The sequence below is a fragment of the Equus quagga genome, unplaced genomic scaffold (genome assembly GCF_021613505.1).
Source record: "Equus quagga isolate Etosha38 unplaced genomic scaffold, UCLA_HA_Equagga_1.0 73442_RagTag, whole genome shotgun sequence".
Lineage (NCBI taxonomy): Eukaryota > Metazoa > Chordata > Mammalia > Perissodactyla > Equidae > Equus > Equus quagga.
Genome location: NW_025802777.1, coordinates 2125156 through 2153037, shown reverse-complemented (window position 1 = coordinate 2153037; position 27882 = coordinate 2125156). Strand labels below are relative to the sequence as shown.

At 52.1% G+C, this 27882-nt stretch overlaps 1 long non-coding RNA gene across 1 annotated transcript; it reads left to right on the top strand.

The window, feature by feature from the left end:
* Nucleotides 1-800: 800 nt before the first annotated feature.
* Nucleotides 801-3970, top strand: LOC124234234 (uncharacterized). The gene is made up of 2 exons (XR_006887255.1): nt 801-842; nt 3570-3970. It is a non-coding gene; the product is annotated as an uncharacterized LOC124234234 (long non-coding RNA).
* The last annotated feature ends 23912 nt before the right edge of the window (nt 3971-27882 follow it).

Genomic DNA, 27882 nt, shown 5'->3' with positions numbered 1-27882 from the left:
CAGAGAATGGAAACAGGCATGATCGCTCTAAATGCTGGTAGGATTCTAGAGTCCTCTTCACATGGGATATTAGTCCTTTCACAGTGATATTTGGAGAGATGATGGCCTGAGAGGTTGAGATGACCTTCTAGAATTTGTCTCCAAAATCCTGCCTCTATCCACGCTGGAAAACCCAGGCTACTTGCTGGCTAAACCGTGGAGCTGATTCTCAGTTCTGCACAGTTCCCCACCGGCTGTCCTCTTCCTTCCCTCTGGTCTGGGGCTTCCTCCTCTTTGAGGCTCTGCTCTGTGATCACTTGCCTCCCCTTGGGTCCACCTGTCATACCTCCTCTCAGGCCCCCAGTATCAGAGCTGGACGCAAGCTTCCCACTGCTTTCTCTACTCTGCTCTCTTGAGAACAAGGACACACATGACTTTTTGTTCTTAAGGGCTGCAGTGGATAGAATAATGGCGCCCCAACAGAGGCTCACATCCTCATCCCCAGAATCCATGCATATGTTCCCTTACATGGCAAAAGGGACTTTGCAGGTGTGATTAAGTTAAGGCTCTCCAGAGGAAAAGATTATCTTGCATCATCCAAGGGCGCCCTAAATGTGGTCGCAAGGGCCCTTAAGAAAGAGGGAGGCAGAAAGGTCAGAGAAGGAGATGTGGTGATGAAAGCAGAGATCAGAGAGAAGATGCTGCTGGCCTTGAAGATGGAGGAAGGGGCCACGAGCCGAAGAATGCAGGCAGTCTCTGGAGGCGGGAAAACGCAAGGAAAGGAAGTCTCTCCTAGAGCTTCTGGGAGGAATGCAGTCCCGCCAACACCTTGATTTTAAACTTCTGACCACCAGAACTTTAAGGTAACAAATTTGTGTTGTTTTAAACCACTGAGTTTGTGGTAATTGTTACAGCAGTGGCAGGAAACAGATTCGTCAGTTTTACTATTGGCCAAGGCAGGGAAACGGGCAAGACTGAAGGAAAAAGGGAGTTGCAAGAAATCCTAAAAGTTACTTGTTCCAGCAGACGCTGGCCTTCCAAAGTATGCACAGGCCCAGGTCTGTTTTCCACGGCTTCTTCTCTGACTTCTGTTAAAGCCTGTTCAAGGAGTTTCCCCATTCCTGCAGAGCGGTCAGTCTTGCCCAACCCTGGCCGGGTCGGAGCTCGGGCCAGACCACCTGGATTGACCGCAGTGCAGCCTGGACTGGGTGGCCTCACCTCCTCTTCTGGGGGGATGCTCAGGCTGGTCATTACCCGTCCTGAGGGTGACACTCCCAGGCCTGTCCTGAGACTCTGGTTCCCCCACACCTTTCTAGGATGTCATGGCTCCAGCCCCTGGAGGCCTGCCTGGCCTTCCGGGTTTTCTAGGCAGCCCGGGGCCTCCTCCGTTGATTTCAGGTGGCTGTGTTACCTGTGGCGCTGGCCTTGGAGAGGGTCGCTCCCTCTGCATGCTCGACCCTCTCCATGCTCTCGTGTGCCTGGAGTTTGCACATCAGCTGGCTAAGGAGGCTGACTGCTGCCTTAGCTGAGGCTCAGCTCTGCCCTCTGCATCCTAAGCCCATGTCCTGGCAAAGCCTCTCCCTGGCCTGTGGGTGATGGAGCAGGAGACAAGCTGCCTTAAGGCTCCCTCCAGCCGTCCCAGCAGACTCCTGCCCCTTCTTGCTTCAAAGCCGACATGTCTGAGTTCTTGTTCCCACTTCACAGCTGCTCTGGTCATTGGACACCCCACTCTGATGAGTGCAGGATGAAGCCCTCTCGGCTCAGAGGATTAGAAGCATCCACTGCCTCACATCCAGTTTGACTCATTCTTGTGCCATTCATCAGACATTTTGTTGACTGCCTGCTTGAGACCAGGGGCGGGGAGTCTTGGTCGTTCTGACCTTTAGGGAGTTTCCAGTCTCGTGGAGAAAGACGACTACCAAATATGATATTATGCAGATCCTTAATTCCGTTGTGATAGGGGTGTGATGAGAAAGTCCAGGTTGTTGCAACTGGACCTCATCCGGCCTTAGAGCCAGAGAAAGCATCTGGGAGTAAGTGATATTTAGGCTAAGAGTTGAAAGTTGAGTGGCAGTGAAGGGGAGTGTGTGTGTGTGTGTGTGTGTGTGTGTGTAATGCAGTGGATTCCAAATATATTTGAAAGGAACAGCATTTGTTCACTCATTCATTTATTCACTTGGGAACTACTTACGGAGCATCTGGACGCCAGGCCAGAGGACAGAGCGTTGGGTGCATGGGGCAGCTGTGTGCAGCATGGACCATGAAGGCAGTGGACACTGGCAAGTGGCCGCCATATCCAGAGTGGAGGGCAGGTGGTAGCTGGGGCCAGAGCAATGTCAGGGAGAGCAAAGGCCCGTTCAGGAGAGGATTCAGGAGGCGGAATTTCCCTGGACTGGATGGAGGCTGATGGAAAATGGGGGATGAGGCCACCTGGAGGGTCATGGTGACTGCCCCCCACTGTCTCCGGCATGAACAACCGGTGGATTGTGGGGTCCTCTAAGGAGGGGAGTGGTGCAGAGCAGAAGCAAGTTGTGGGGAGGAGGGAACCATGGTTCCACTTTGGACACACGCACCCCTGTCCCAGGCACGGGCCCCGGAGGTAGGATGATGGTGGGAGGGGAGGGAATGCCACAGAGAGAAGGCGAGCCTTTCTGGAGACCCTGATGGGGCTGTTGTGCAGCGACAGAGTCCTTTAAACCTATGCACACATGAAAGCTCTACAGTTTGCAGAGCACGGACCCGAATATTGTTCCTCCCGTTGGAGGCTGTCGGCACCCCAGCCATGTTCCCGGCGTCCCCTCCCCCAGAAATCCCTGGCTGCTCGGTGGGAACCATGGCGCACACCAACGGGATTCTGCCTGCATCTGTCTCCCGAGGACAAGGATGTTCTCTGGCCTCGGGCGTGAGCCTGTCCTGCTCATGGGACGGGCTGAAGAACGGTGATGTGAGGTCCCGGGAGTGGCTGCTAACCGACGGGGACAGGAGTTGGAGAAATGCCTCAGCTCCCTCTTGCCTTGTTGGGGCCATTCTGCGGTGTGTTCTGCCTGGTCCCGCAGCAGAGCCCCAGAGGGACTGACCCTTGTTAAAGTCTCTTTCCTCCCTCCTCCCTGTGCTTCTTGGGACCACCCCGCAAACCAGTGTTTGCATGCAAATCCTTGTCTTAGGGAACTATGAGGGAGCGAAACTCAGGCATTAATGAAAGTTCTCCTTGTATCTTATGGTCAATTATGTCCATTTCCTTGGAAAATTGGTAAGGGTGCATTATATCCATTTAATTGAAAAGTTAATAACGGCACATGATTTCAGATTGAGAACATATTACCCTAGGAGTAATGCTCTGTGATACATTTCATCCCGTCATAAAGCGTCCAATTTATTCATCGTGATCTTAGGATAATAAAACATCTGGGGCTAGGTTTTTCTGACATTTAAAAACCTGTTTCTAAATTAATTTGCCCTGCAAAATTGATGCGTAACTGCCTCTTGCCATCTGACTCTGATTAAGTGTGAGGGGGGAGGAGGGGATCAACCCAGTGGGGATGCATCTGGGGCGAGGTGACCTTCCTAACGGGTCTTCAATCACCGTGCAGTGCAGGCACCGTCGGGATGGCCGTGCCTGCTCCAGAAGTCGGCTCTGATCTTCCCGCCGTCAACAAGACTTTCCCCTCCTTTACGTCCAGCTGACCTCTCGTGCGGGGTGAGATCCGAAACGGATAAAAACACACTGGGAGCTGCCATGTCACAAAGCAGATGTGTGAGCATCCTACTCTTGAGCCTGCCGCTGGGAATCCAGACGTGATGAGCCTCAGTCTTTTTAATCGACAGCAGTGGTGAACCAAGACGGTAGATGCTTTGCTGCAATGTGACTCGGAGCCAAGGGCGGGCAGAGACTCTGTTCGCAGTCCACCTTCCTTCCAACGCTCCAGGTTGTGATGTAATTGCAGCCGAGGCAGAATTAACAATAAGGAGCTGGACGTGCCTTAATTCATTATGTGCTTTGCCTGGTGCATTTATTGATTGGTGCCAGCTTGCCTGGCCGGCTTGGTGGGTGGCAGGTGGGTCCCTGCTGGCCCCTCCATGCTCACCTGTGATGCCTGAGGACGAGGCAGGAGCTCATCCCATGAGGAGTCCCGGGTGGGCTGCATGGGTGGTGGTGGGGTCAGGGGGCTACAGATTCTTCAAAGCGGTGCGACATTTCAGAGCACCTGTTTGCCCTTTTGTTAGGGAATGATTGTCTTCAACCCCTACCCCTTCCAAGACAGAGCCCTCCCTCAGGAGCTCCTGACTTGCTGTGATCTAAGGACCCGGAAGAGCAGGGTCAAAACTGCCCTGTGCTGGAAACCATGGGCTGCGTAGTCTCTTAGGGAAATGTGTGAGCCACAGGACACCCCCCGACCATGATGATGGAGGCACATGTGGTGTTCTAACCTCCCAGCTATGGGTTGTCACCATGGTAACTACTTTCATACCTTCATTAGTATTTCCAACAACATTAACAATGACCTTGTCTTCTCGCATCCGTGGTTTCGTTTGGTCCTGGCAAGGACGTAGGGGCTGGGTATTTGTCTTTACGCTCATTTTGCCCAAGAGGAAGTGGAGACCCAGGGAAGTTAGGTGCAGCCAACTAGGTGGTGAACGATGAAGCTGGGACCCATCGGACCTTCCAGCGTCAAGGCCTGCCTCTGGCTGGGTTTCATGACAGTGCCTCTTCTCAGGGCCGTTGTGGATGCACGGGAAGGTAGGCATGCAGGCCGGCCCCAGTTCTGTCTGGTTCCTAAGAACCAAGGGCGTCATTTGTCCAATGGCTGACAAGGACCTGGTGTGGCCTTGGGATCCCACTGCCATTTTGTTCAAGGCTCAAAAGTACGAGCCCCTTGTAACTTGACATCCGGTCCACCTTTTGTATCCTGTTTCAGTCTCTTCCCCACCCAGCCTGCCTCCACTTGAGGTCTTCTGGGCATCTCATTCCAGCCTTAGTTCACCCTGGGCACCCCCTGTGCTGTGGCTTTGACCCTCAGAATAGGCTTCTTCAAGAGCTGGCAGTCCCTGGCAATGGAGGAGATCACAAAGAACTGGACCCCCAGACTCTGTCAGCACACGGATTCTGCCCACCTGCTATGGTCTGAATGTCTGTGTCTCCCCAGAATTGACATATTGAAATCCTAATGCCTGATGTGAAGGCACTAGGGGGCAGGGCCCTTGGGGGCTGATGAGGTCACGGGAGCAGAGCCTTCGTGAATGGGATCAGTGCCCTCGTAAAAGAGACCCCACAGAGCTCCCTGGGCCCTTCCACCACGTGACGACACGGTGAGAAGATGCCGCCTATGAACCAGGGCCTTCACCAGACGCCGAATCTGCTGGCGCCTTGATTTTGGAATTCCAGCCTCCAGAACTGTGAGGAGCAAATGTCCGTTGTTTATAAGCTGCCCCATCTCTGGTATTTTGTTACAGCAGCCCAAGCAGGCTAAGATGTGCTTGTTTATATTTTCAGCCTGGGCCATTCTTGGTGGGAAGGAGAAGAAAGAATTGATTTCACAAGTTGATAATCCGTTGCATAAAAAAGTGCTATTTTTTTGATTTCCTCTCTCTAACTTTAAGGGGTCCTTCTTGGTTACGAGGCCTGAAATTTAAGTATACACGTCCGAACCCAGCCTTTCTCTGGCTCAACCACTGTGTTCATTTGCCCTGTGAGCCATTGTCCCGGCCTCATCCCTACTCATGTCTCTGCCTCCCTCAGCCGGGTGACCACGGGAGGGTGGAGGCTGAGCCACGCAGACCCCTCTCCTGTCCACCTTGGGCTGTCTCCATGCTGCCCTGGCCCTCTGGCTCTTGATCCTGCCAGTTTCAGGGTTTGTGCATGAAGAGGCCTCCGACGGGGCTGGCTGGGTGGGGCGGTGGGACGGGCTGTGGGTGGAGTGAAGGAAATGCCGGGAAGAAGTCTCTCCCTTGACCCGTCAGTCGTGTGGGCCCTGGGACCAGCCAGCTGGACGCACATCAATGACCTTTAGTCCCTTTAGCCTCTGGTGAGGGAGGTTATCCCTAAATGATGTGTGTGTGTATGTATATGTGTGTGCATAAATGCATGAGTGTATATGTACATGTATGCGGAAATGCATCCCTATATGTGTGTGTGTGCACGCACATGGATGTGTATATGTGCGTATGTGTATACATGTATTCACACATATGTGTAAGCGTGTGTGCATGTTTCTATATGTGTGCGTGTGTGTGTATGTAGATATGTATATGTGCATGTGTGCATGTGTGTGTGCGTGGCATTACTATGAATTTTCCCACCTTAAGACTTTCAAAATCCGTGGCTCCCAGGAGTTCCTGCTTTTACTACCATCTCCCTCGCCTGACCCCCAGGCCCCCCACCCCCCAGGGGAAAGCCCCTGTCCCTGCCGTCTATTTCAGAACAATTGAATGCCCGTGGTCCCTGGAGTCTGCCAGCGAGAGCTGGTTCTGTCAAGGTGCAGAATGATCCTCCGGGGCCTTGTGGGAGCACGGGCCTCAGCAGATGGAAGGCCTGAGAATTCAAAATCAGCTTTGTTAGCGCTGAAAACGGCCTTCAAATGCAGGCAGCTCTTCTCCATGGTTGGGACTCGTGGAAAGGGTGCGGCCCGGGTGTGACACCGATTCGTGTGTGAGTGCAGTCTCTCCCCAGTGGCTCTACATTGCTAGCCACACCTGACCGAGGCTGGGATGGCCCCTGTTTGTCCTCCCAGAACACACTGAGAGGGAGGCATGACACGGAGACACAGGGCAGCATAAGCTGGTTTGGCAGCGGGTGGGGGAGAGTTACCTGCCACAGGGTTATGAATGAGCAAGTACAATGGCACCAGTTTCCAGAAGGATCCGAAGGAGCCCTCTGCACAGGGATGTAGGGATGCTAATGGATAAGTGAGCTAAAAAGATCGGGTTGGTTGGAGACGTTTGCTTTCTGTGCAGAACTTGCTGTTATTTAGGTAACATTCCCCATTCCTGCCCCAGCTTCTCAAAGCCTTCAGAGGTGAGGTGGTGGTTCCATCATCGCGGTCACCAGATGGGTCAGGTGACTTTAGCAGGTGTGGGGCCCCTTTTATCTGCACATGACTGCAGTCTCTGTGTCCAACTTTGCCTAAACCGCAGGAAGGCCGGCTTCCCAGCAAGTCTGCAAGCGTTATCTTGTGAGCTCCCTGTTCATCCTTCTAGAACTGAGGCTGACCTCTGCTCAGCATCCACTGCATCTTCCTGCCAGGGACAGGTTGGATGGCTCCAGAAGAAACATCTGCTTCCTTAATTCAGCATCATTTTCAGACAAAGATCCTCATCGATGACTCGTCCCCTCTCTGTGTCCCAAAGTCCAAAGGAAAATGACAGGCAGATTCCGGGATGGACCGGGGTAAGGGCGGGTCATAGCCTTTAAAATTTGTTTTTAAAACAATACGGCAGGATTTAGAAATTGGCAATTGACTATTCCGTGTTTATTTAAAGCAGTTGGAAGCTTTAATGGCAGTATTTATTCAAAACCTGTCGTGGCGAAAAAAAATATTTGGTTTACCAGAGGCTGTGTTGGATGAGGAAGAATTCTGGGAAACCAAAACTGGGTTTCAGCATCTCTAGTCCAAACAGTTGGGGAGCCACTGGTTTCCATGGCCGTCGGGGAACGGGATGAGCTCATCGTGTTAAATCCAGCGTGACCGTGCAGCAAGATACTTTCTACGTTGGGGGAGAAATTCACACCATTTCTCATCCATAGGAAAGATACCTACTGTGCATCTTAGAATTTAGAAGGTAAGTAAGCAATGTCAAGATACCCTGTTAGATCTTAGGAAATTTATTGTGGTTGAATGGAATTTATTTTAAGATCTTGAAGTCATTACCACCATTCTTTATTTTCTGAGCAATGTGCCCCGTCTGAGAGACAGAAAGTCCTCACTCCAGGGTTAAGTCATTACCGTGAAGCCCAGACGAGAGCCAGGTGCAAGGTCGCTGGCTGGCTGCTGCCAAGGGCAGCATTGTAGCCACGCAGTGGACACTTAGTGGCAGATCCGCCACCCCGGCTGCACCGTTATGCTTATTGATCCTGAGATGGTACTTTTTAGCATCCAAGGCGCTGGGCCGTGAGTGGGTAAGGGTCAGAACAGAGCTGTACAAATGCACAGGGAGAGGGCGGCCGCTGTGTCCTGCGGAGTTCAGGGAAGCGATCGAATTCTTTCCTTTCTTCCACGGTAACAATGGCAAGGTCAGATTGATCCGACTGACCTCTTCTGTTCGCTGCTTGTCAGACGTCAGCGACAGACGGCAGAGGCGGAGGGCAGCTCTGCATTCAGACCCGTGGCCGACCTCATTGCTGCCGGGCTGATGTCCTTGGTTAAAACTTTTGTCACCGTTTTCTTTCTTTCCCCTTTTTCCATAGCAAGCATGCCCTAAACACATTGCTTCTCAAACGTTCACATGCACACATGACCCAGAAGTCTTGTAAGACCACAGAGTCTGATTCACTAGGTCTGGGGCCAGTCCAGGGGTCAGCGTAAATAACAAACTTCCCGTGATACTGTGGCTGCTGGTCCGGGGACCAGATTTTGTGTAGCCAGGCCCTAAGCTCCCTTTGACTCCGGGAGACTTCTAGAACTGTCTCCTTCATAGCACTGTGCTGCACCCACATTGGGAGCTGGGAAACACTTGTCCACAATCATGATAGGTCAGCACATAGACATAACATCCCTCACCCATGTAGTGGTATGAACATGGATGAACCGTGAGCTCCTATTTGCAAGAAGCAGAGGAAAGACTGACTCACTCATCAGCCAGGAAGGTGTGGATAAGGGGTGGTGAGATCCGGGCGACAAGAAAGCCATGGAGAGAAACTGGACTCAGAAGACAGACTGAGGAGCTCTGTGCATGGAGAGGGGAGGACAGCAGTGTCCAGCCTGAAAAAGAAGAGTGAAGGGCGGCTTAGGGGAGCTGCGTGGTCCTGGACAGACTCAAGGCCGGGTCCTGAGAACCAGGCCGAGACAACCCTGCTTCCTTGGAGACCCAAGGAGTCTCAATCTGAAGGGTCACCGCTGTCCTCTGCGGCCTGGGATGAGGCTGGTGAAGAATGGAGTGGAAATAGGGCAGGACTGTGAAATAAGCAGTCCTGTTCAGCGCGTGAAGCTGGGTCAGACCAGTTGAGAGGCGAGTGGGTGTCTGTGTTTAGAGGGGGGCCTCACGATTGGTTTTCCTCATGCTGGACTTCGGTCCCGAGTGGGGTAATTGTAGGACACTGCTGGGGAGAAGGAGTGTGGAAGATGGGGCTCAGAGAACGGGTCTCTGGAGGAGAAGCCGTGGGGGCTTGATGCAGGGGGCTATCAGCCGTGGAATCTGGGGTAACCCACCACGGCTTTGGGGGTTGAATTCTACTGGGCTCCCAACCGAATTTCTGTTATTCATAGGCCAGTCCATGGTGTTCTGTCACAGCAGCCTGAATGGGCCAATGCAGTCTGTCTACACATATACACCTTTTCATATATATACATATATATATATAATCTCTTTCTATGTATACATCTTTTTATGTATATAATATTCTCTGTCTATGTATCTACATTTTCACATATATGTCAGACATTCTCTTACATCACCAGAGTTCATTTATCAAAATCAGCAGACTTAACATTACTCCATCCTAGTCTCTGATCCACTGTCCACACTCAGATACAATGCCTTTTTTTTCAGTTAAAAGCATGTAGATCTGGCTACCATCTAGCGTGAATGTCTGATACTGTTCGGTTGCCACTCCCACCCTCAATACTTTTGAGCAGATAGGACTATTGGTAGGTTTTCCCAAGAACAGGATGACATGAGTGGGACGGCCGTGCTGCCACCTCCTCCGGGTGGATCAGCGCTGCTGGTTGGTCCATTGTCATCGTCCTCACGAGGTCCTTCCCCAGGACAAATGGGGAGGCTCTCTTTGCCCCTGTCTATGCCATTGAAAGGTCTGGAAGGTCTGGCAAACTTTCAGATAATTGCTTGCCCAGAGATTACTTCCTTTGGGAAACAAAGGAACACTTTTTTGGGGAAGGTGTAGCCACCGATGATGAGTAAAAGTAAAACCCCACAAATGAGCTAGACTTTTTTGTAGTTTATAAAATATATAATGCCCTTTACCATTACTTTTTTCCCGGTCCAGGATCCCCCCCAGTATCACACGTTGCATTTAGTTGTCATGATCATAATGATAGAGGGAAAGGATGATTTTCACTGTCTTTAGTAAAGGAAGGTACAAAATTAGAACCAATGGCATAAACATTGCTGTCATTTAAAGTCTTGGAATCCACAAATCCTTTCCATCAGCAAACAAAATCCTAAAACAATCGACCTGGGCAAACCTCCTGGGCTGCCCTCTGGGGAGCGGTGGGTACAAGGGCCGTTTCCAGGGGTACAGAGCCTATGATGCACCACCGTCCTGACCCCGGCCTGTCCTGAGTCTGTTATTCAGATGGCGGCCCCTGGTTGTCCACTCTTGACTCTGGTGCGACACCCTGCTCTTGTGTTAAAAGGCGGTTTTAACGTTTCTGAGTTTTAGCATTTCCAGCCATGCTCTTCAACTGTGAATTTAATTACAAATTTTGCCCCGGCCCTGAAGGAATGACAACTTCCCAGCTCACTTCAAGCCAGGCATTGCCAGGTTTCAGCTGGATTGGCCTGCTGTCCCAAAGCAAATAATAAGTCTTTGTCCAGAGCGATGTCGGTCACCCCCAACCTCAAAGCCCCTTTGAGGGTGGCCTTATCTCCGAGGGCCTGAGTGGTGCAGATAACAGGCATCAGAGATGAGGATGCAATTGTTCTTGGCCACACTCTTTAGGGCCCAAGCCAGGGCAAGGTTCAGACCAGACCCTCCTGACCAGCCTCAGCCCGAGACCTCCCGCACCCCAGCCTGCAGCAGGTGAGACTTGCTAAGGCCCACAGGCAAAACGAGGACATGTTTTTAGCCTGACTTTTATCTAAAAATCTTTTTAAGGTTTGTTACATGTTTTGCCTAGTGGCAAAATGTCCAGGATGCCTTACGGGTGACTGAGAGGTACTTTCAAGTTAACCAAAGCTGCTCGGGTCACGCATTTGACTTTTGACACAGATGTTGGAGGCGGCCTCGCCTTCCTAAATGTGCTTTCGTAGCGGCGATACAAGCAAACATTTCTACAACACCTGTCCTCACTGGCAGGAGAGGAAGATAAAGCTCTCAGTGTGGAGGAAGTTTCTCTGCAGTGACCCGGTTGGTAAGGGGCGGCGCCAGGCTGTTTCAGAGGCCAGTAATTCAGAGATCACCAGTTCAGAGGTCAGTACCTGAGAGGTCATCACCTCCGAGGTCACCAGCCCAGAGGTCACCAGCTCAGAGGCCATCAGCCCAGAGATTACCACCTTAGAGGTCGCTACTCCGGAGGTTATCACCTCAGAGGTCACCAGCTCAGAGGTCACCACGGTCCGACTGGTTATGGAGGGCAGCCCGGGTGCTGTGTGGACCAGGAATCAGTTCCTAGCAGGAGCTCTGGGGCAGTTGGGGTGAGCGTCCACACAGCCTTCTGCACAGGGCGACCACCACATCAACCCTGATCTTTGGGGTCATCCCGCTCTGGTCCCTTTGTTGAGTGACAGCTGGCACCTCCCAAGAGGACATCTCCTTGAGTCCATTTTTCTGTGAAAAGCACCCGATTCCCTGTTGAGGCAGGCTGGGGGCTGGAATCAGACGATCTGAGTTTGATTATCCTTTCCCATCAGGAAACGAGTACAGTAACAGCTTTTCCTCTCCACTCATACAATTGTTTCCGGAACACATGAAGTCACATATGTAAAAGCAGCAATCACGTTGTCCAGGAACCCTGATACAGTCACATCTCAGAGGAAAGCGGAGCCTTTCGTAGGCTACAGAACTGCCCGGGCGAAGGGCTCCTTGTCATGAGTCCAGGGAGCAACGGCTCCCAGGAGCCAACGTGTTTATCCTCAACGTTTTATTAAGGAAATTTTCAAACACAGAAAAGCTGAAACCAATCGCAATCGATCCTACAAGTGACATTCACTGTGCTCGCTGTCTCACATGTCCACCCATCTGTCCACCACGTCTGTCCACCGTGTACCCGGTTTCCGAGGCATCTCAAAGCCACTTACCGACCTCCACGCATTTCACTCTCAAGACCCACGGGGCGTGTCATTAGGGTGCGACAGTTGCTGGCAGAGTTGTTTGAGAGCTGTTCATAGTTCTTTTGTGTTTGGGGGTAAAATTTACACGCGCTGAAATGCGCAGATGTTGAGCATACGTTCACTGAGTTTTGATGGGTGATCAAACCTCCATCGAGGTACAGAACGCCAGCAAAACTCCAGAGAAAATTCCCTCAGGCTTCTTCCCAAGCAGAGCCTATGCTGGCCCTTCAGAAACAACCACGCTCTGATTTTTTTCTCCATAGGCTTGTTTAGCCCATTCTAGAACTTTATATGAATGGAATCATATAGTGTGGACTATCTGGCTCTTCCATCAGCAGGATGCTTGTGTGACACATCCATGTTGTCTGTGATTCCTCAATGGCTCATTACTTTTCATCACTGAGTAGTATTCCATTTTAAGAATGCACTACAATTTACTTATCCACGCTCCCATGAATGGACCCTTGGATTGTTTCTGGGTTTTGGCTATTATGAATACAGCTGCAATGAACATTCAAGAATGCATTTTGTGGACGTATGTTTTCGTTTATCTTGGGTAAATATCTAGGATTGGAACTGTTGGGTCTATGGTAGGTGTGTGTTTAGTTTTATAAAAATCTCCCAGGCCCTTTGCCTAGCATTGCACCCTCCACACTTCCACCAACAGTGTTTGTGAGCTCCACATGCCTGTCAGCATTTGGTGTTGTCTGTTTAAACGTTAGCCACTCTGGAGGGCAACTTCAATAACCTCTCAAAAAACCCAACGTCATATTCTGCTTTGTTTCCATCCATCTTTGGAGGCCTGTTAAAGTTTATCCAAGACAGTAGAACCAAGGCAGTTCTCCAAAATCGTGTAGAATCTAAAATTGATCTTTGCTGCTGCTGAGATCCCCAGGCTGGCACTTCTCTGCTTTCAGGCATGGGTTTCGGCTTGTCGTCTCTCCCGCTGTTTCGAGGAAAGGGTCAGGGGTCACTGGTTCACATCTCGGTGTGAATGAGTTAGTCGTTGGCTCACTTCTCTCAGGAGGTGCGTTAGTCAGAATTCCATTAATTCTCCCTTAGACAGAGGAGGAAACTGAGGCCAGGTCACCAAGCCGCTCCCTTCTTTCCTTCCTCCCTCCCTCTGCTCCGTACCCACCCTTTCTCACTCTCTCCCTCCCCTCCCCTCCTCCTCCCCCTTTCCCTCTCTTCTTTCTTTCCTTCCGTTCTTCTAAGAAACGGTATTTCCAAGAGGATAAATTGGATGATCAAAGGCATTTTATTCCCATTTGATAAAAATTGAAAAAAGAAGAATTTGAGATTATTATACATCACTGGGTCCAGCTCTGGAAGGTCCTGAAGGGTGTGTCTGAATCCCTCGGTCGGCAGGTGGACATGCAGATCCTGTGTGGTTCTGTCATTGGTCTAAGGCCCTTCAGGTTGTAGCCAGACCCGGCCCACCCAGGTTGGTCCCATCCCGGGCCGTGCTGCCTTTCTCCCGGTGCCTATGGACGACGTGCTGCTCTTCCTGTTTGGCTCATGGCCCCAGGGGAAGCCAGGCCAGAGGGAGAGCAGACACCGCAGGCTGCAAGCAGAGGCAGAGCCTGAGTTCCCGCTGCCTCGCCCTAACCTCTTCTCCCACCATCGGCCTGCTCAGCAGTTTCCTCATCTGATTTTCTCAAAATCTTTTAGGAAATCTTGAGGGCAAGTCATGTAAAAATTTTACACCAGTTCTCGCATCCAGAGGCTTCATCTTTTGTGAGCAAACGACCTCAGCGGGAGAAGAGCTCCCTTATTTGTGGTTTGCCTCTGCGCAAGTATTAAACCCAGCATCTGCGTTAAGGTGCCCGCCGACGCAGAACCAGCAGAGACTCAGGCAACAGCCCTACCTGAGGATTTCTCTCCTTTCCATTTGTCACAGTGTCCTGTGGCTGCTGCACAAAATCACCACACGACTTGTGGCTTAAAACAAGAGAAATGTATTGTCTCACAGTCCGGCAGCCTGAAGTCTGAAGTCAAGATGTCAGCAGGGCCCCTGCTCCCTCTGAAGGCTCCAGGGAAGGACGCTTCCTGCCTCTCCCAGCTCCTCGTGCTGTAGCATCCTTGATGCTTCTTGGCTTGTGGCTGCATCTGTCCAACTCTGCCTCCTCTGTGTGTCCCCTTCTGTCTCTGGATCCAGGGCCCACCCTTGCCTTAACTACATCTGCAAGGACCCTGCTTCCAAAGAGAGTCACATTCAGAGGTTCTGAGTGGACATGAATTTTGGGGGGATGCTAGTCCACCCATGACAACTACTATCCTTGGCTGTCGTCTCTTCCTTCTCAGAGCGCCCCCAGTTTCTTTTCTCCTCAGACCCTCTGTTGAGACCCTTACATGAGGAGTCGCCCCCAGACGCTGCATATATCATTTCTCCCTAACTCGTTCAGCACATTCCCTGGAAATCAGGCTGGAAACGCTGCATTGTCTTTTTCCTTCTGGGGATGGAAAAACGTTCTCCGTGGCTCCGCCAGCCAGGGAGACATTCCAAGCCAGTCTTTCCATTTGGGCTTTCTCATCCGTCTATCTTTTATTTATACAAGCTCCAAACCACTGATCATTGCTTGGTAAACACTCATTCATTTCCTCTGCAAAAGTTGGGATTGGAATTCCAGGCCCTCCCTTCCCAAAAAAAGCCTCAGGAAAGTGCTGGAAACACTGGTAAACTTTCTTCACGTACTTTGAGGTTTTCTGAAAGGGTATGTTTTTCCTAGTGTCACTTCCAATGTGTTTCTTAACACAAACCTCCTAACCTTCGGAAAATAGAACTTACTCATCTGGAAGGAAGTGCCCAGTTGTCAGACCCCATCACGGCCTCCGGGTCTCTGTGGTCGCCTCGTTTCCAGCCCCTAGGAAGGCGTCGCCCGCCCGGAGCTGAGTTTCCAGCAGAGATTTCTGCTTATGTCATGTTGCTGTTACAGGTTTAAATGCCAGCCGCCTAGGTCTAACGGGTCTTCTTGAGGGCTGGAAACAGCCCCGTGTAGTGCCCACGTGTGTCAGGGGTCTCTCCACGCTGGCCCGTCTGCGCGCCCGGAGAATCAGAACAGCCGTGCTGACTCCGAGCCCTTTTTGTCCTGGGCTGCAACGCTCAGTCCTCCCAGTCAGTGATTTGGAAAGCGGTCCGATTTAGAGGGAACCGCTGCCTCTGTAAGAATTTGAAATACGTAATAATAGTACACTGAAATATATTTCTAAGGCCCAGTGCACCACTGGGCATCAGTTTCTCATCTGGAAACAACTTCGTCCCACTCTTGGATTCCCTCTCCAGGAAGCAGGTGAAGAAGGATGCACAGAAAGTCGCTTTCCCCATTTGTGACCTCCATGAGGACAGGGATGCAACCAGCCTGAGCCTTAAAGTCCGGAGTGAAGCGTTTTCCTGAGGGTCCGAACACCGGAGAGGTCGTGTCTATCCTGGGAAGTGTGGCTGTGGTTCTGTCAGGCCGTCTGTTTACCTGAAAGTAAGATGCCCTTGGGGCAGAGGGTGGGGGAAGGCCTGCAGTGGGGACCTCTCTTCTGCGGGCTGGTCTCCAGGATCCCTTAATATGCCTACTGGCTGACCCAAGGCCGTCTGGTCAACAAGCACTTATTGAGCACCCACTGTGTGGGCTGGGTACCAGGAGGAGGTAGTCTCAGATGTGATTTCTCCTGTTGCGTTACCACTGTCTGTCAAGGCAGAGGGACCTTTACTCACATGGATGTAAGGGATGAAGGGGCTGGAAACGCCAGAGGGCAGAGGGCAGGGGCAGGGCGGGCAGGAAGGCATGGGGAGGAATTAGTGCCAATTCGATCAATCTTTGTTTCCTTGCTGGTCCACCCCTTACCTGATGGCCCTGGGGTCCTTCCCAAGCACCAACTCTCCAGGCTGGGCCCAACTGACCTTGTCCTCTGACCTGAGGCTGGCTTGGACCTTGGACCAGTTCCTGCCACTGAGCTCTGCCTCCGTTTATGGTCTGGTGTGGTGGTCGGCTCACCCTGGCCCTCGATGGCCCCTGGAATTTCTCTTCTAGGGTCAGAAGATTCTGGGCCCAGGGCCTCTCTGAGGCCGGCCACCTGACCCCCTGCCCTGGCTCCCTGTCTGTGGTGTCCGTGTGCTTATGATCCATGCTGTCCTGGCCACCACATTGTCACCTGCTTGACTCAACCTGGACTGGCTACAGCTGGACCCCCTTGGACGGCCTAACTTGGCCCAAGATGAGCATCCCGTCTACCACGAGTGGGGACAGCTTTCCCAGCACCAGCCAGCTCCCATCTGGGTCCAGTGTGGGTCCACCTCTAGCCCAGGCCCTCGCTGCCTGACTGTCTGTCCCCAGACGACCAGGGGCAAGGAGTCTTTTTGGCTAGCGGGTCCCAAGCATGGATGGTGACTGTAGTTGATAGCCCTTTCTAGCACACGAGGTCATCTTGTGGTTACTCTCCCATTTGATCTTCCTAAAGAGGAAGCGAGGACACCAACCTCGATGAAGCGGAGATCACGCGTAGGGTCTCTGAGCGAGCTGGCTCCCAGGGCCACTGTGCGGAGGGGCAGTCCTCCCTGTTTGCAGATGAGGACACAGCCCAGGGCCTTCCAAGGCAGCTTAGAAAGCCAGTGCCGATGTAGGGTGGGAGCCGCATCCACGAGGCCCGCAGGCTCATGGGAGGTTTTTCCTCCCCTTCTTCTGGTGGTTGGTGGATCCCTCTCACGCTATATCCTATTCCCCTCTTCACCCCTGTGCTGAAGCCACCCCCTCAGGAAGGGAGCCATGCTCCGAAGCTGTAATGTCAGACACAGAGGCTAGAGGTGTAGACATGGGGCTCCGTGGGTGTGGCCCTGGTGCGTGTGGGTGTGGTGTAGATGGGGTGTGGGTGGGGCAGCCCCCCCTCCTCTGGCGGGTTCACCCAGGGCCAGCTTTTCCTCGTCACAGCCCTCCAGATAAGGCGTTCCAGGGCTTAACAGCCCCCATTATCTGACCCAAATACCTCCTGCTGAAATTGAAGCCGACATCTTTGGCTCTGAATGATACGGAGACCCCGTCACACACCCCCGAGGGGGTCAGCACCTTGTGCGCAGGTGCAGGAGGTGACCTGAGGCCCCCTTTCACTGGCGCTCTGCCTGGATGCCCACTTCAGGAGAGGTGCGGCCCTCGGGTGCCACGCTGTCCTGGACTATGGCGGGAAGGATGGAAGGACATGACGGGGTGGCGCTGCATCTTGCTCTCTCTGAGCCTCAGGGTCTCTCCCCTCCACCAGTTCCCTGGAGGAACCAAGCTTCTGGCCCCAGAGCCTTTGCAGGCTGTGCCCTCTCCCTCGAGGTCCCGCTTTCACCCATGGACCCTGTTGTCATGATATAATTAGCCATGAAATTATATTTAATGTCAATCTTTCCCACTGCACTCTCTGTTAGATTTCGGGGCGGCCGTAACAAAGAACCACAAACCGGGGGCTTCAAACAACAGAAATTTGTTCTCTCACAGTTCTGCAGGCCAGACGTCCAAAATCAAGGTGTCAGCAGGGCCGATCCTTTTGTGGTGGCCGCGATGCGTAGCATCCCCTGGCTGGCAGCTGTCATCACTCCAGTCTCTGCCTCCGTCATCACATGGCTTTCTCCCTCTGTGTCTTTATCCAGATTTCCCTCTATGGGGACACCAGTCCTGTTGGATTAGGGTCCACCCTAAGCCAGCATAACCTCATCTTAACTAAATTACATCTGCAAAGATTTTATTCCACATGTACAGGGGGTAGGTCTTGAGCATACCTTTGTAGGGGGACACAACTTAACCCACAATAGACTCGAAGGCTTTCTGGGTCAGCCCTGTCCACGGTTGGGTCCCCAGTGTGGCCTCGGAAGGCATGTGTGAATGTCTGTGGGATGAACGAATGGACAAGCAGAGAGCTGACCCAGCAAAGAGGTTGTAAATGAGAAGAGCTGGGTGTCCCAGGAAAGTCGGATTGGTGCCTACGATTTCTCTCTCCCTTCCTCTCCTTTCTGGTACATTTGGTTCTTCTCAAACGTGAGTTCTCTGTACCAGCATCTCCTCCCCTCCTCCACACTTGCTTCCTGTTTCCTGCCTCTCCTCTGAGCTGTTTCAGAAGCTGAAACCGCCAGGGTTGGACATGCCCGCCAGAGAAAGCACACCGCTCCCCGAGCGAGAAGCAGCGACGTTGCCGTCTCCTGTGCTCTGACCCCACACACGACCCCAGCAGCTTCCTGTGTCACCCAGGGGCTGCTGGGGATGCGGGCCCTTGAAAACTGCTGGCTGGAGAGCTCATGGGTGTCCTGCAGAGCCACCTTGCTCCCTCAGAGGTGTGGCAGCTTCGGCTCATGTCTTATTTCGTTTCTACTTGTCTACAGGGCAAAATCCTACACAGTGACACCTCAAGAGGCCGGCCCTGCCTCTGATCTTGGGGACTTTCTCCTCCGCCCAAGAGGCTCTGAGCTCATGTCTGACCCTGTCTCAGAAAACCAGCAAGATTGATAATGCCGCGTGGGTGCTGTCCTCAAGGTCGTTGCTGGTCCTTGAATTACCCTGTCCTGGTCAGCGGGGGCTGATGTCACAAAATGTCACAGACTGTGGACTTAAACAACAGCCGTTTCTTTTCTCATAGTTCTTGAGGCTGGAAGTCCAAATCCAGGTCCAGCAGGGTCGGTTTTTGCTGAAGACTCTTCTGAGCTTGCAGACAGCCCCTTCTCGCTGTGTCCCCATGTGGCGGAAAAAGAGGGAGAGGGAGGGAGCTCTCATGCCCCTTAGAAGGACACTAATCTTATCAGATTAGGACCCCACCCCTGTGACCTCATTTAATCGTGATCACTTCCTTATTCCAAATACAGCCACGCTGGGGTGAGGCCTTCAACCTGTAAATTTTGAGAGGACCCGAACATTCAGTCCATAACATACACACTAGATTTTTCAGGATAAATCTTCTTTTCCCACGTGAAGCACAAAAAGAAATGCTTCTGTGTACAACCGGCTGTGACCGTGACAGGCAGAGAGGCCGAGTGTGGGTTGGGGCCCTGGACACCCCGATGCTGGATGCTGGATGTTCTGGCACTTCTCCCCTCGGCCCTGCTGAGGGTGCCGAGCTGAACCCCAGGACGATCCAGCCGGGATAAAGTCCTCAGGACAAAAACAGCGCTCTCTGATAACCACTCGCTGTGGATGGGACAAGAAACAGAGATTGTGGGAGAATTTCTAAGTGAAAGTGGGAAGGTTTGCAAAAAAGCGAGAGACGGCTGTGCAGGGCCAGTGAGCGTGACACCCTGTGAGCCGCCCCTGCAGGGGAACCACTCAGAGGTGGCTGAGGTCATACAGCCAAACCCCAAGCACCACTCCCTCCTACCAGAGGAGGCAAAGGTACTTTTTCGGTGGGATGAAGGCATTTTAGACCCATAAGATCAAAGGGAGGGACCTTCCTAGGGCTGCCGGCAGAGAAAGGATGTGGGCTGAGCTGTCAACAGAACTGCCAAGGGATCTGATTTATCGATCACCTTTGCAGAATTTCTCGAAGGCCTTCCTGGGGCTCTGCAAAGTGCAGAAACTCCCAGCCTGGAAGGCATGGAAACCTGGCCGTGTTACTTTAGACTGATGGGCGCACGTCCTGAAAGGACCAATGTACGTGTCCACCCACAGATCCCACATGTACCGAGGGCCTCTCATTGATGACCCCAAACAAACTCTGCCAGAACTTGGGGGGCTTGTGGGAGAAGAGGGGGGGAGGGGCAGAGGACAAAGGGGGTCTTGGGAAGAGCGCCACTGGGGGTCCAATGAAAGGGGAGTGAGTCTCCGTCTCTGACCCACAGGATGTGTGAGTGTCCTGGGGCTACGTAATAGCGCCCCACGACGGCGTGGCTAACAACAAGTGAAGCACATTCTCTCACAGCTCTGGAGACCAGAAAGCAAGATGGCGGCAGGGTTGGTTCCTTCTGGAGGTGCAGAGGGAGAATCCTTCCTTGCCTCGTCCGATTTCCGGTGCTGCCGCCAGTCCTCAGTGCTCCTTGGCTGGTAGATGCATCACTCCAGTCTCTGCCTCTGTTTTCCCACGGCCTTTCCCTCTGTGCGTCTCCAGTTTTCCTCTCTCACCTCTTACAAGGACACCCGTCACTGGAAGTAGGACCCAGTCTAAATCTGGACGACCTCAACCCAAGATCCTTATGTTAATTACATCTGTCAAGACTATATCCAAGTAAGGTCGCATTCACGGGCGCCGGGGTTAGGGCATGGCCATATCTTTTTGGGGGGCACCACTGAACCCTTTACATGGATGACCTCAGTCAAGGGCGCCTTATTTTCCATTTCCTCATTGGCGAACTGCCTGGGGCCTAGACTGAGTCAGGGGTTTCAACCTTATGGCCCCTTGAAATTCCCCCAGGTCCCTGAAAGAAAGGGGTGCCTGACCCTCCTCCAGAGGTCCTCAGGCCCTTTCCAGGGCTGGAGGTGGGCACTGGGATTTCTTAAAGTGCTTCCCAGAAGTTGACACACTCATCCTGGTTTTCGTGGGACTTTCCGAGTGCTGGTAGTGAAAGTCCCACATCTGGAGAAATGCCTCTGTCCTGGGAAAACTGGGTTGGTCCCTCTCTCCGTGGGGCAGGCAGCAGGCAAAGCCACGGACTCCACCCCCCTGGAGGGGCCCCTCTGCCTCTGAGGCTCCTGGGTAGGGGCACAGAGGAGCCACCATGAACGTCACCCCAAACTCCCACTTGCTTGCTCCTCCCCTCTGCCCCTCGTGGTGGCTTTGCCCAAAACAGAGAGTGTGTGCACAGCCCTCCTCTTGGCTCTATAACTGAAGCCAGACGTCCTTTCAGAGCAGCCTGGCGTGGAGCAGGACGTACACCCGGCACAGGACACCAGGCAGCCTTTGCTCCTGCATCCCTCTTCTCCTCGAGTTTCTGGGCCCCTTCCTCTGTACCCCACATCCCTGATGGGGTCCAAGGGTGGCTCAGAATGTTCCACAGCATCTTGAGGGCACAGCCAAGGGCAGCCGCCAGCCACAGCCTGTCAGGCTGGGCTCAGCAATGAGCTCCATCACAATGGCTGAAGTCATGGTTTCTGGACCCCAATTCCTAGTGCCCGGGCCCCAGAGGAGGACAAGGAAAGGGAGGGGCAGACTATTGCACAAAAGGGGGACTGCAAACTGCAAGAACGAACCACCTAAGAGCCCTCTGGAGCGTTACCACAGGGGGCGTGAAGGCTGGCCCTTTTTGCAGATGGGGTCACTGTGTGTAACTGCTACGGAAATGGGGTCCGGGCCACCTTCCAGGTGCCCCCTGCAGCACTGCAGGTGCATAGGGCAGCCTCATTCCCCAGGGCCTGGACCTTCCCAAGGGCACTGTAAGGACCGTGTGACTCGATTCAGGGCCTGAAAAGAAAGCGCGTCCCCGTCAATGGGATTCGAGCTTTGGGGATCATTTGCTTCTCCCTGGAGACAGAGTGATGTGGGTCTTCCTTCCGTCTTCCTTCCTTCTATTTCGCAGGATGTAAGTGTGTGGGGGTGTCGGGTCTGGGGAGGGAGGCACCTCCTCCAGGCCAGCCCTCGCTTATTCGTCTCCCTCACAATTTCTTCCCTTATGATTCACTCTATTCCAAACCGACCATCATCCCTGCTCCGAGACAAACATCGCTCACAAAACTCGGCACACACAGAATCGGTGAAAAATCAGGTTCATGGCCACATCCATAAGAAAGAGAACACGGCACACCTCCATTCCCCAGCCTCTAATTTCAGAGCCTGGGTCAGCGATGATGTTGATTCTATGTGAGAACCAGATTTAAGGGATAGAACTGTGATTCCACGCTTTTGCCATCCCCATAAGCAGCTCCAGTGCAAGGCTGCCAGCGAAGGAGAAGAAGCCGGCGGGCGTGGGTGGGGCTGGGACCCCTGTCCCATTGGATGCAGCAGCCATGCAGGGGCAGACATTCTCCCGGGACATTCTAGACATCTATGCTATATGGTCCTTCTGAGGGCATTTGTGCTCATCAATGACTCTTGAACAAGTCTTGGTTCGGAAAAGAACCATGAGCCGTACTCATGTTGGTTTTCATTTGGTTTAGTCTTCAGCATGTTTTCTGAAAGATCCTACTGACCCCTCAAAGCTAAAATTAGGAAATGCAAATGGGTGCAGGTGATGGTTAATGTCACGTTTACCTTGACTGGGCAATGGGGCACCCAGACATTTGGTCAAACGCTATTCTGGGTGCGTCTGTGAGGGTGTTTTCAGAGAAGACTAACATTTGAATTGGAGGACTGAGTAAAGCAGACCGCCCTCCCCAGTGGGGGTGGGCCTTGACCAATCAGTTGAAGACTTGGGCAGAACAAAGGCTGGCCTTCCCTGAGTAAGAGAGAATTCCTCCTACCTGACTGCCTTTGGGCTGAGACACGAGCTTTTCCCCACCTTTGGACTCAAACTGAAGCATCAGCTCTTCCTGGGTCTGGAGCCTGCAGGCCTTCAGACAGGAACTTCACCATCGACTCTCCTGCTGGAGCCACGCCATCGCCGTCCTCCGTCTCCAGCTTGCTGACACCCCTCAAAGATCTTGGGACTCGTTGGCTCCCACAATTGTGTGAACCAGTTCCTCATAATAAATCCTTCAAGTATATCTGTGTGTCTGTATATCTCCTGTTGCCTCTGTTTCTCTTGAGAACCCTGATGCATATAGTGTATGTCTGAGAATTTAAAAATTACTTATTGTATTTATTGGACTGACTCTTTCCTATTCTTAATTGCTAAAATCCTTGGTGGGGAGGGGCTGCACGTATTTTCTCTTTTCCTCTTAAAAATAAAAAGCCTGGGGGCCGGCTCCGTGGCCGAGTGGTTAAGTTCGCGCGTTCGGCTGCGGCTGTCCAGGGTTCGGATCCTGGGCGCGGACATGGCACCGCTCATCAGGCTACGTTGAGGCGGCGTCCCACATCCTACAACTAGAAGGACCTGCAACTAAGATATACAACTGTGTATGGGGGGGCAGGGGTTTGGGGAGATAAAGCAGAAAAAAAAAAAGATTGGCATCAGTTATTAGCCCAGGTGCCAATCTAAATAAATAAATAAATAAATAAATAAATAAATAAATGAAAGCCTGACTCAGGTTAGTAGTAAGTAACTTTAGTGGTTTGCTGTTGACTCCAACCCCAGCCCTCGGTGGGAAGACGCCCTGCCCTGGGGTCGCGGTGTCTTCCGGGAGCAATGGTGTTAATGCAGCCGACCACAGGGGATGATGGGATGCGCCTGCAAGAACCTCGTCTGCCTTAGGCGGAACTGATTCAGAATGCTCCCGCAGAAAGGTTGCTAATGGGTCACACTGTAGACGTGTTTGTTGTTGTGCTTACTGTGATTTGGTTCAGATTATGTTGCTGTGGCTTCATTATTTCAAATCCACCCGATGACATCCATTATTGAAGAGTCCTGTGGCTCTGGAAGTGCTGTGTTTCAGCCTGTCCTGAGAGAGACCATCCAGTCATGACATGTTGGTGCTGGTGGGGAACCAGGCTCATCATCTTCCCACGGTGCGGAGTCCAGGGACTAAAGTCCAGAGGACTGAGGGTGGCCCAACTCACACACACGGGCAGAGTCCCGTCTAGAACCCGGGATGTCCCATCTCAGCCTAGCACCTGCTTGCTGGTCCACGCTGCCCTCCACTGCCGGGTTCTAAAGACCCTCACTTGGATGTATTTTTGTTTCTGCACTTGTGTTAGCTTCTCTATGAGAACCACTAACTCTTTATCACAACGTTGTTTATTAGGACCGACGTCACGCTTGGTCATCGTCTTCGTGCTCTGAGTAATAGATTGTACAGCTCCTCTGTAGTGCTCAGATGCCCGGAGCTGGAAGAGGCCTCGGAAGGCATCCGGTTCAATCTTATCCGGACAAGCCCCCCGCAGACTGCTGCATGCCATTTGTACTGCAAAGACAAATACACATTAGAAATAAGAGATGTAATTCTCCCTGTGGAAAATCAGGGAAGAGACTCTCCTCTCCTCCTTTTTTTGAACACATGCTTTAGAAAACTTGCAATTGTAACTACTTTCTCCTCTCTTTGAAATGTATAGAAATCCTTTTGAAGACCAGATTGGCATTTCGTCTGCTTTATGACCCAAGAATGTCTTTCTCAAGGCCTGGGGGCATCTCTTTGCAAGGCAGACACCAAAGGAGAGGGCCCCCCTCCCAGTTTCTGTGGGAGGGTGGGAGTCTACCTTAGGGGGACACTTTTTGCTCTAATTTGCAAAACTATATTATGTCATAAAGAAATGAGAAGTTTATTTTTCCTGTGGAAAAACCCATAAACCGACCCAGGTGGTCACCCGAATACAGGGTAGCGTAGGATGAACTGTGTGTGACCAATGGTGCTAGCAGATCCTGTCACCTGGAGACTGGCTATCTTTTGTCTCGAGAACCTGTACGGAGTGGGCGTGTCTGCTCGGTCATAGAAAAGGTACGATTTCTGTCTGTTTCTCTCTCTAATCTCTCTGAGGATTGCCTGCGGCGCACATCACGTTCTGGTGTGACGCTCCCTCAAGAATAAAAGTGTTTTCTTTCTCTTCTACCCTTGTGGAGAGGCTTTTCTGGGGTGGGAGCAGATTTTGTGTTTCATTAAATTTTCCCAGTTAAGGCCTTTTCTACATTTAATGAAGATGGATACCTTAGAAGTGCTCTATAGTTCCAGAAGGCTTTTCCACATGTTGTTTTATTTGGTTCTCACAAAACCAGGAGACATTAACACACTACTAAATTAGAAGGCACAATGATTCCCGTTCTGTAGATTGGGAAACTGAGGTTCAGAGAGGCACAGTGCTGCCCATGGTAGCCCATCTGGTTGTTGGCAAAACGAGGAGGGACCCAGGCCATCTGGCTCCGAGACCAGGCTCTTCTCAGAAATCCATCGAGAGTGACTCAGGCTATAAGAAGGAGCTGGGATGTGTGTGGTCATCTGCCTTCCCAGTCTTTGATGCACCTGTGACACAGCAGAGGTCTGGGCCTCTGCAGCCCCGCCCAGCAGCGCCCCCCCACTCATGGATGCTGGTGCTCCTCTGGATGCCCGGGGCACCTGTGCAGGAAGGTCCCGCTTCTCCTCACTGTCCAGCCTGCTGTGGCTCGAATGCAAGGACGCAGAGTGTCCGGCACGCTCCTCGAGGCTTGGAGACGACGTCCTGAGAGTGCACTGTGCCCTCTCTTTCCGTCCACCCTCGCTCAGAGGACAAGTTTCCACAGTGGAATGTGACAGAAGGGTGGAGAAAATCATCTATGCTGTGACTTTATAACATTGAGGATTTGCAGAGCTACACGTAAAATGAAGAAAAGACAAGGATGAAAAGAGTGTGTGGTGGGGGAGGGATGGGTGTCGGGAGGGATAATGAAGAACAACCACACCAAAGAAAAAGGAGCCCCCGAGCACTGTCCGCAGGAGCGTGGGGGCTGGCACGTGGAAGAGCGATGTGATTTTGTTGTCTAGTTTGAGGGAGGACCGGGACCCACGACGTGGTGTCTCCAGCCGGGAGATCGACTTGCATTCTCTGTCAGGAGGAATTTTCAGGCAGAGCTGTGCACCGCGGTGGGGGCTGCTTCACACAGGATCGCGTCCTGCGGTGTTCAGAAGGATGTCATCAGTGTCCTCAAGCTTCTGTGTGCATCCAAGCGACCTGAATCCCCGGGGGCCATCCTCTAGCAGCCTGAGAAGTTTGGGGTGAGGTCCCTGCATTTCCAAGAAGCCCCCTCCCCAAAGATTCTGATGTGGGTGGTCCTTGAGAAGCACTGGCTCGGGTAACTGCAGCTGTGGGAGAGCAGCCTGGATTGGCTCAGAAGCTGGACTGGGTTATTTAGGGTGTTCTCCAAATCTAACACTTCTATAGCATTATGAAGCTCCCTTCCATCTCTTTGTCATGACCTCCATCACAGGCAGTGTTCCATGGGAATAACCCCGGCCCCACTGGCCCCTTAGAGATAGACACTTCCCCATTCATCTCCAGCAGCTGGTGATGAGCAGAGCAGTCATCAGACCCCACGCTGCCCTGTCCAGGGCCCCCCAGCCCCCACGTGCCCCCACAGCCAGGACCATAGGTGGAGGTCTCACCACGGGTCCCCGCTCCCCCAGTACAGCTCTCGGATGTGTGTTTCTGTCACCCATGCCTCTTCCTGTGCTATCCGCCCCCCCGACCTGAGGTCAGGTTAGGCAGGAGAGCGCATGGCCCCTCCCAGCCGGCTCCCCCTGACAGGTGGTCACTAGCAGGGCTGCGTGTTGAGCAGGATTCCAGGAAGGAGGCTGTGAGCAATGAGCAAGGCCACATGTCATCGCTGCCCTAGACCTCTGTTGTGAGCGCTGCAACACTATGCCTTGGGACATGATCACCACATCCCAGGACAGCACAGGGGACACATACTTTTTGGCCCATAGGGTAATGACAGATGCCATTTTGTAGTGGACTCTGTTGAACTCTGTTCACAGGACCACAGGACTCGGCACCTGAGCTGAGAAAGGCCCCTTAGCGGCCATCTAATTCAACCCCTCCTTGTGCAGATGGGGACAACGGGCAGAGCTCAGCTCGGACACAGGCACCGAAAGCAGAGATCACAGTTCACGTCCTCGGAGACACTGGTTCCACGGACAGGGACACATCCTCACCTGTGTGTTTGTGCATGTGTGTGAGCGTGCAGGAGTGTGTTCTGCATCTACGTGTGCACATGTGGGAGTGGGGGTGTGCAAGTTTATGTGAGTGTCAGCACATATAGGTGTGAATGAGTGTGCATATGTCAGCATATGTGTGTGAGTGAGAACATATGTGTGTGAGTGTGGACATGTGTGAGTGTGTGAGAATGTGCCTATATGTGTGTATCCCTATGTGAGTGCATGCGTGCATACGTGAGTGTGCGTGTGAGAATGAGTGTGTGTCTGTGTGCCCTTAAAGCGGGCACTGAACCCTGGTGGCTTCCCCTGTGTCCCCAGTTTGGACACCGTTTTGGGCAAGATGCTGGATTTTCTGCAGAGCCCTGTCCTCCTCCTAGGAGAGCAGACCCAGGGCTCATTGCTGGATGGACCTGTGGCTGGACACTCCCTGGAAGTGACGGACACATGGCTGGGGGGACGTCTCTCTCCCTGCTGGGGTACAGTGCATGGTTATTTTCCCCTCAAAGTGTTTGCGTGGAGAAGTAAATGCGGAAAATCCCTATGGCCGTCACGCAGAAAAATATGCATAAATAACACCAGGCAGAAAAGACCTCAGTGGATTAAACTGAACAAACACACATGGTGGTTCTTCTTGTGCCTGCATGAAAGGGAGGGTCAGAGAGGACCGTCAATTTTGAGGGTTTTTAAAAATCATATGAGTTTTAATATTAAAAGAGAAAGCATGTTATAACAATCTTTTATGGGCGATTCCAATTTCAAGTTTTAAAATGTAGTACTATCCTTGATTTCACTTTCATATTCTATAGAAACATTCATACGTTGTGATAGCAAAAGTTCTAAGAGATGATACAATAGAAAATTATAATACAGATTCATCTTGCATTTTTAAATATTCAGATTTACCTAAATTATAACACTTTTTGTATCCTGTTTGTGCTAATTAAATTTTGTTTTCTTGAATATCACATTATAGCTTTGAAACGTATTCTTTCCTATTGAAACTTTTTCCCCCTCGATTCCAGCACAGTTGATGACTCAATCCTGCACTATCGATTTTCTATAAAGGGCGCTGTCTTCCAGCACACTCGTGCTGAGCTCCTTAACGGTGCGATTATTTCCAGCTCCTTTTTCTGTATTCTTGTCC